At 37.9% G+C, this 8,292-nt stretch overlaps 1 pseudogene across 1 annotated transcript; it reads left to right on the forward strand.

The window, feature by feature from the left end:
* Positions 1-5,570: 5,570 nt before the first annotated feature.
* Positions 5,571-6,090, forward strand: LOC309806977 (keratin-associated protein 13-1-like; annotated as a pseudogene). The gene has a single exon. The product of its transcript is annotated as a keratin-associated protein 13-1-like (transcript).
* The last annotated feature ends 2,202 nt before the right edge of the window (positions 6,091-8,292 follow it).

Below are 8,292 nucleotides of genomic sequence, written 5' to 3' on the forward strand. Positions count from 1 at the left end.
GATGTTGCCAGAACCAAATTTTAGCATCATAGAATTTGAGCCCTGCAATGGGAAAATAAATAGAGTTAAGCAGCTTACTCTGCAAGTTAAGCGAGAAAACCAAAACAAAGACCCTAAATTAGAGGTTTCTCGGGTGTCAGAGCTCTCTCCTGTTGTCTCCAACAGACATTGGGAAACCATGGCCTCTGCTATGTCTGTATCTCCAATCATCCAACCACTGCTGTGTTCAGCCAACCTAGCACTACAAAACCAGTCCGCTCGAGAGAAAATGGGGCTCCATTCCTGTCTAGGGCTCCACCTAATTACAGGGGTGAACAGCCTAGGAAACAAAGAAATCTCAAGTATCCTCTACTTTTAAGGCTCTGAAAATCCAGAAACATCTTGGGATAATTTTTTCCTCTTCAGCATCCTTTTTCCTGCTCTCCCTTCCAGGTATTCCCCACCCATATTCTCCCAATGCACCTACCCCTACCTCTGGAGATGAAGAGAGTTTATGAATAGGAAGTTCATCCAATCCTATGTTACCTTCCAGAGGTTAGATGACTAAATACAGAGTAAATATGGGTCTGCCTTCTGTATGCCACTCATCATGCCTTCAATCAGCAAAGACTTTGAGTAAAAAGAAATGAGGCAGGGGATGGTGACAACCCCAGATCAGGAAGAGGTCAAACCTCCACAAAGTGGCAGGAGAAGAAACGTGCTCACACACACATGTCTTGTAGCATTTTCTCTTTCCCCATCTCACTACTTTCCACTAGCTCAGGACTTGATACCAGCTCTATAAAGCCAAGCCTATGAGTCTTGTCTGAGCATGACTTCTGAGGGTAAAAATTTCCAAATCTATTAATAGGTATATTCAACCTTCACTCAGCTACCCGATCAAAGAAAGAAAAAAAAAGTAGCTAATATTTGCATAACCTTCTTGCATGCTTTATTTCATTTAAGATATTTGCTATCTAAATTCCCTTTTCAGTCAATCAACATATATTTATGGAGTGTCTACTATATGCCATGGACCGTTTCAGTTCCACTCGTGTATTCAACATGCCATTCATCTGATTTTTAACTAAAAAGCCCTGTTTATTCCACCTCCCAATTGTAGCTATCATAGTCTGTCAAAATTGCTCTTCTCTCCTGTATTTATAGTCAGTCATTATTAGTCATCATGAGGCCATCTGCACTGTGTCACTGGGTAGTGACATGCAGCCTTTGTTCAATCCCTAAGATGCCGCATCTTGCAGGATGGATATTAATGTTACTAAATCCATCTTCAACATTTCCAAGCAACAGTGTTCATAATAGTTATTATATTTCTGCAGTAACAAGAAGAAGGGATACTGCATATTATTATCAGAAACCTCCCATTACAATAGAATTATGATGTTATAAACAGAAAATAGATTCCCCTGTCTCTCTTTTTAATGTTCTGCTTTATATTCTTGGAAAGACAATTCCTATACAAAAGTGGTTACCCTTGTTAGGCATGTAGTATGATTTCACACAGCTATAAGCATCTCCTATGGGCTACCAGCTAGATGTTAAACCTTTAGTTTAACAATAGTTAAATTCTGATTTAACAATCAGAATCACATGTGGAGTGGCCTGGGAGGGAGTTCAATCATCTGGGTTATTTTTAATTGTTTATGTATTTTTCAGGATGGTTTGTTGCATATTCAGCAGTAAGACACCACTGATTTAAGTCTTTGCCCAGTATATAAAAACCAACTCAAATTCTGCTGGCATCTGAAGAATTTAAGTCAGAGGATCATCAACCTAAGTGAGGTGGTCCAATTGGCTTGTGATTTGTTCCATAACTGATGTTTTATATTCCAGCCCATCAACACAGATACATGGCATTTTCCTATTAAACATGGAAGAATATCCTTCAAGTGCACAAGGGAGTTGGATTTCACAAATTGTCTTAACACCCAAAGCTTCTAATTCATCTCTCATTCTCCTATTTATGATAGAGGCATTAACTAACACAAAAAAATAGTAGTGTCAGGTCAATGACTAATGGTAACTGAAATTAGCGGAGTAGTTAGAGTTGTTGAGAATTAGAGGGAAGCACACCCATACGAATGGGGCAGCTTGTATGCAGTTCCAGGTAATGACAAGGAAGGGAGCCTGGTGTAGCCAGAGTTTCAGAAATTTTGGAAGTCATAAATCCACATTTTATGTTGATTCTTTTGATTTTTAAATATAGGCAACAATTTGGAGTTTAATAAAAAGCCTATGGAGACCCACACTTGTACAATAAACAAACCTATATAGGTTGGATTTGATAGAGGACCTGAGAGTTTGTGATGTATTATTTCAACTGGTATCATTGATTACCACATTGATGTAAGGACGGTTAGAGATGTACTGAGGAGAGAAGGGCATTATTGCAGCCAGAATGTTGTGTTACTACAGACAAATTTTGCTGAATTTATTATTTTACTTAACACTGGTCCTGCCTTGAGCCAGTAAAAAAGTCATTCTTACTTGTGATAAGGCAACTATTTTCAAGAAAGGAAACAGAGATTTGAGAAAGGCATGGTCTTCACAGCATTGCATGGGCTAGGATTTTTACCCCACTGGCTAGGAATTCATACAAAAAGAATTAGAAAATTAAAAGATCATAAGATAAGCTTTTAAAAAGTAGCTGTTTGATGTGGGTGCAGCTACTTCATCATTCTTTGACTTATAAAAAATGCTGGATAAGGGCTTCCCTGGTGGCACAGTTGTTGAGAATCTGCCTCCCGATGCAGGGGACATGGGTTCGTGCCCCGGTCCGGGAAGATCCCACGTGCTGCAGAGTGACTAGGCCCGTGAGCCATGGCCTTTGAGCCTGCGCATCCAGAGCCTGTGTTCCGCAATGGGAGAGGCCACAACAGTGAGAGGCCCGCGTACCGCAAAAAAAAGAAAAAAAATGCTGGATAGTGCTTTATTTTTTTAAGTGGCAATTAAACATATTTTTACACTGAGGAAGAGTTGATAATTTAAGCATATATAGTATAACTTTATTGTATTTTTATTTTATTTATTTATTTATTTATTTATTTGCGGTACATGGGCCTCTCACTGTTGTGGCCTCTCCCGCTCTGGAGCAAGGCTCCAGACGTGCAGGCTTAGCAGCCATGGCTCACAGGCCCAGCCGCTCCGCGGCATGTGGGATCTTCCCGGACTGGGGCACGAACCCATGTTCCCTGCATCGGCAGGCGGACTCTCAACCACTGCGCCACCAGGGAAGCCGTATTGTATTTTTATTAAATAAACCTGCAATTCAGTGCCATGAGCCACAACATTAACTTCTTGAGTTCCTGATAACACATATTTGAACACTGGTGTGTGTTATATCAGTGCATTTCTCTTGAAATTGTCAGAAACATAGTAATATACTCAAAGAATATGATAAATCTGTCAGACATGTTCCTATGTATTTTAACTTGGAGTTAAAGAAGATCAGAGACAAATAACAAAAACAACAATAAATTATAACAATGAAATGATCAAAGCTTAGGTTGGAGCACTGGAGAGAGACGTTGCCATGGAAGGTATCTTGGAGGGAGATCTGGGCACTCCACGTAGGTTCCTGATATCTCAAAGAGAACATCAGTAGTGCATATTCAGACATCTTGGGCAGAGCATCTAAGGTAAAGACAGAGACAGATTTAACCTAATGAAGCTTAAGTGTGAGGGTCCTCCTGAGGATTCTTTCACCTAACTTTTTCCAAAGCTCTCTTGGCACTCCTTCAAGGAGGCTTGGAGAAAGCTGCTGCTCCAGCTGGGCTGCCATGGACTGGGTGTCACGTCTGTGTCCTTGTGGTAGTGCTGGAGCTGTGGATGAATCCAGAGAGATGCCTCTACTACCTCTAGTCAACCTGATGGACCTCAGGCCCTCAGGGAGCTTTGACCTCAAGAAGAAGGATTTGAACCAATATACTGCTCTGCTACCTGCTTAGAGGACACTAAAACATAGGGTCCACAGCCTTTTGAAGCTAATCCTCACAGAAGCCCCCAAACCCCAGGGCCAGAAGACTTGGAGGGGAGGTGAACCAGGACACCTGGCAGAGGTAAGCATAACCCCAGGCTTGAAGCTCTGACCAAGAAGAAGTAACGTAGAATGTTAAAGGTGCAGCATTAGTAATAACAAATGACAATGTTGAAAGAAAATTTTCCATGTCATCAAAAATAATTTAAGTGTTTTGTGATATACAATTCTAGAGGAAAGCTGAATTATATTTCTATTCTTTCCAAATAAAATCATGTTGATAAAACCATCATCCTATGTACAGGTGATCAAGGACTGTGTAGCCAAGAAATGTTGGGGAAAGTTTATAGATGATATATTAATAACTTGATTTTGTAATATTTGTGTCTTTTGTCAACCTGTAGGTTTTTGTTGGTTAATATTATCTTTATTCTAAAGTAGTATTCATATTTATTTCTACCATTATATTCACAGTGTTGTATTCTTTGTGCTAAAAAAAGACCCTGAAGTTATAAACTTCAAGCTTTTCAAAACCTGGGTCCACCTTTAGTAAGAAAGCTGGGACAGAATCATGTACTTAAGTAGGGATCTACCAAGGTCTTGGAAATGCTCAGAAGGCATTCAAACTTTTGTGATGGGGTTCAGAAATATCGTGGGAGGAGAAACCCTAGGACATTTTACAAATATAAATATATCTACAAAAATCATGAATTGAGCTCATTTTGAAACAATTTTGATTTAGTTGAATTAAAAGTAGAATATCCATAGGTTGTCCACTGGGTTAGAAGAAAATCCTGGCAGATTTGTCCCTCTTTCTACCACTGTCACTAGTTTCCTCACTTCATCTCCATAGTGTCTCCCACTTTGTTTTTCTTCACATATGTCCATAGTTGTCTGTTCTTGCTTTAGAATTGATTAACTTTTTAAACAATTTAAATAAATTTATTCAAGATTATCCCCATTCCTAGTGAGCTCTCTCAACCCCTTTGGCGTATTTTATATGACTCTTCTAGGTTGGACATAGTAAGCACTGCTAATAGTTAAGCTAATTGGAAATAGTAGGTAAGTAAGATGGAAAATTATGCTGCAGAGTGAGAATCAATGGTTTGCTATAAATGCAATCTTTGTAAGGTTTCTCATCAAGACCTGATTTCTGCCTCTTGACAATTGGTACAAAAGGGAGATGACAGCATTGCAGTCCCCAATCTAGGAAGAAAACCTTCCCCAGCCCAACCAGGAGTAGATATACAAGTAGTTATTGCCCAAGAAAATAAGAGGGGCTTCCTTGGCCATGATGAAGTAGACATTAATTCCATACTGTCAGACCATTCATAACACAGATGTAATTCATTGACATAGAGCTATAAAAACAAGTTCACTTATAAACATAAGATGAAGGGAGTTAGTTAACTGCTATTACAAAAAGAATTACTGAGTTACATGTAAGCAAATGAGTGGGCTCAAATATGGACAAGATGTTACTGTAAGGTGCCATACCCATTACTGTGAATATATAAATACCACAGTCCAGGAGTAATATTCAAACTCAGAATCTTCTCACTGTAATTCAGCTGAACTCACATCTCCTGTCAATATGTCCTACAACCGCTGCTCTGGAAACTTCTCCTCTCTCTCCTTTGGGGACCACCTGTGCTATTCAGGCTGCTCCTGAGGCTCTTCTTACCCCAGTAACCTGGTATACTGTGACTGGTACTGACCTCTGCTCTCCCACTACCTGCCAGCTGGGCTCCTCTCTCTAAAGTGGCTGTCAGGAAACCTGATGTAAACCCACTAGGTATCAGATATTCTATGTGGTGTCTAGACCTATCCAGATATCCTGCTACCACTCAAGAATCTCCACACTCTGCAGGCCCTCTCAGACAACTTATTCTGGGTCTCTAGGCTTTGGGTCCAGCAACAGCTGCTCCCTGGGCTATGGATCTGGAAGCTCCTACTTACCAGGCTGTGGTTCCAGTAGCTTCAGACCCATGGCTTGCAGAGTCCATGGTTTCCCTTCTCTAAACTATGGATCTAGATTCTGCTACCCATCCTACTTCACTTCTGGGAACTTCCAGCCTTGTTAGAGACCAACCTGTGGATCTGGCTCCTACTGATCATCATACATAATTTTTAATCTTGTCCAATGTCTTCAATGACTCTATTCATAACCTTTATTGTTTTCATCATCTACAGAAAGAATTACCCTCTTATTTCTAATTATCAAATTGTCACCTTGTCTCTGGTCTTAAATATTGGCTGACAAACCTTATCTAAAAATTTTTATTATTAAAGTACTAATTCAAAATAAAGTCTAAAGTCTGCATCGCAGATAGAATTGACATTGTGTTTTCTTCCAAAATTGTGTGAAAAGTCATTATAATCTAAAAAATTAATTGATTCTGATATCCAGCTATGTTTATTGTTGTTACTTGTTTATTATTATTGTTTATGTGATTGTAATAGATAAAAGTGTTTATTGACTAGGGTTTGTGATAGATAAAAGAGATAATATGAAAAGATCAATATGCACATGGGAATAGGTTCTGAAATCCTACAAAGTTGGGGATTTGAACAAATTTTAGAGGACCTCAGATATTTTTCTTACTCAGACTATAACTGGTGGAAGAGTACTGTTTGAACAGAATATCTCAGAATCAGGAATTAGATTGATTCCCTTGTAGGATGTGGATCCACACATAGACACTGTTATAGATATAGTTTTATATAGCTATAATTACCAATGAATATATAGCTATAAATGAATATGTAAATATAGATGAATATATAGATGATACAGATATAGTTATAGTTTGATATCCAAGGAAAATTTATCAGACTTCAAGAAGTTAAGAAATTATTAAAAGCAAAATATGTGTTATGTGGTATAAACAGACTTACAAGGGATTCAGTAAATGGAAAGGTAAGTCATAGATTTTATAACTATAATCCATATGCTTAGGAAATAAAGAGATAGAAAATTTTCAGAACATTGACACATTTTAAAAGAATCAAGTAGAAATTCTAAAATTAAAAAATGCAATAAATTAAATGTAGAATTGGTTACAATTGGATTAAAAATAAATTAGACATAACTGAAGAAACAATTAGAGATTGTTCAGAAGAGTACGTTAAAACTAAAATGTTAAGAAAACATAAAAATATTGAAGAGCACTCAAGAGCATATGGAACATGGAGAATAAGGAAAGGTCGAAAAATTTCAAATGGAGTCCTAAAACAAGTTGTGTGTGTGTATAAATACATATATATGTATATATATACACAGACACACACATATATATACATATATATATAAATATATATATACACGTTGATATTCAATGAAAAACTAACAGCCATTGAGAAGTCAAGACATCACCAAATCTAAGAGAAGAAGCATGGAATAGAAACAGATCCCGAGAGAATTTTTCAAATAGAGGAAAATCAACTCACAAAGTCAAGAAATGTTACAAAACAGATGTATGACAAACATGAAGAAAGGCCCACACCTAGGCACAATGGAGTCAAACTGACTAACAAGAAAAATAACAAAAAGATGTAAAACAACCCACGGGTAAAACAACGTTACCTTCAGAAAAAGAAACAATAAAATTGACAACTGAACTATAAATATATAGAAAGGGGAACGTAGGAAAACAAATAGCCTCAAATTTGTGAAGAAAGAACAATTTAAAACTAGAATACATGACTAGAGAGTATCAGATTCAAAAAGGAAATAGAAATACAGATATTTTCAGACAATTGAAAACTTCGAGAACTTGTCACTAGCCTTCCAGCACAAAAATATATAGTTAAAAGTTATACATAGTCAAAAGCAAAATGACTCTAGCCTATAGCAAAAAGATGTAGGAAGGAATAAAGAGTAAATAAAAAATATATATTGAGAACATTTAAACAAATATTGCCTGTAAAAACATGGGGACAAATATTTACAGTATGCATAACATACATAAAATGAAAAATACTAACATAATAACACATGAATTGGGGTAAGGAAAAATAGCCTTAAGATTTCTAAAAATCTTGCATTGTACAGAAAATAGTAAAAATATGAATTTATATTAGTAAATCAACAATCGGCTGTGATCTTTTTTTTTTTTTTTTTTTTTTTTTGCGGTACGTGGGCCTCTCACTGTTGTGGCCCCTCCCGTTGCGGAGCACAGGCTCCGGACGCGCAGGCCCAGCGGCCATGGCTCACGGGCCCAACCGCTCCGCGGCATGTGGGATCTTCCCAAACCGGGACGTGAACCCGCGTCCCCTGCATCGGCAGGCGGACTCTCAACCACTGCGCCACCAGG

This window comes from Mesoplodon mirus, assembly GCF_964341445.2.
Source record: "Mesoplodon mirus genome assembly, chromosome: 6".
Taxonomy (NCBI): Eukaryota; Metazoa; Chordata; class Mammalia; order Artiodactyla; family Ziphiidae; genus Mesoplodon; species Mesoplodon mirus.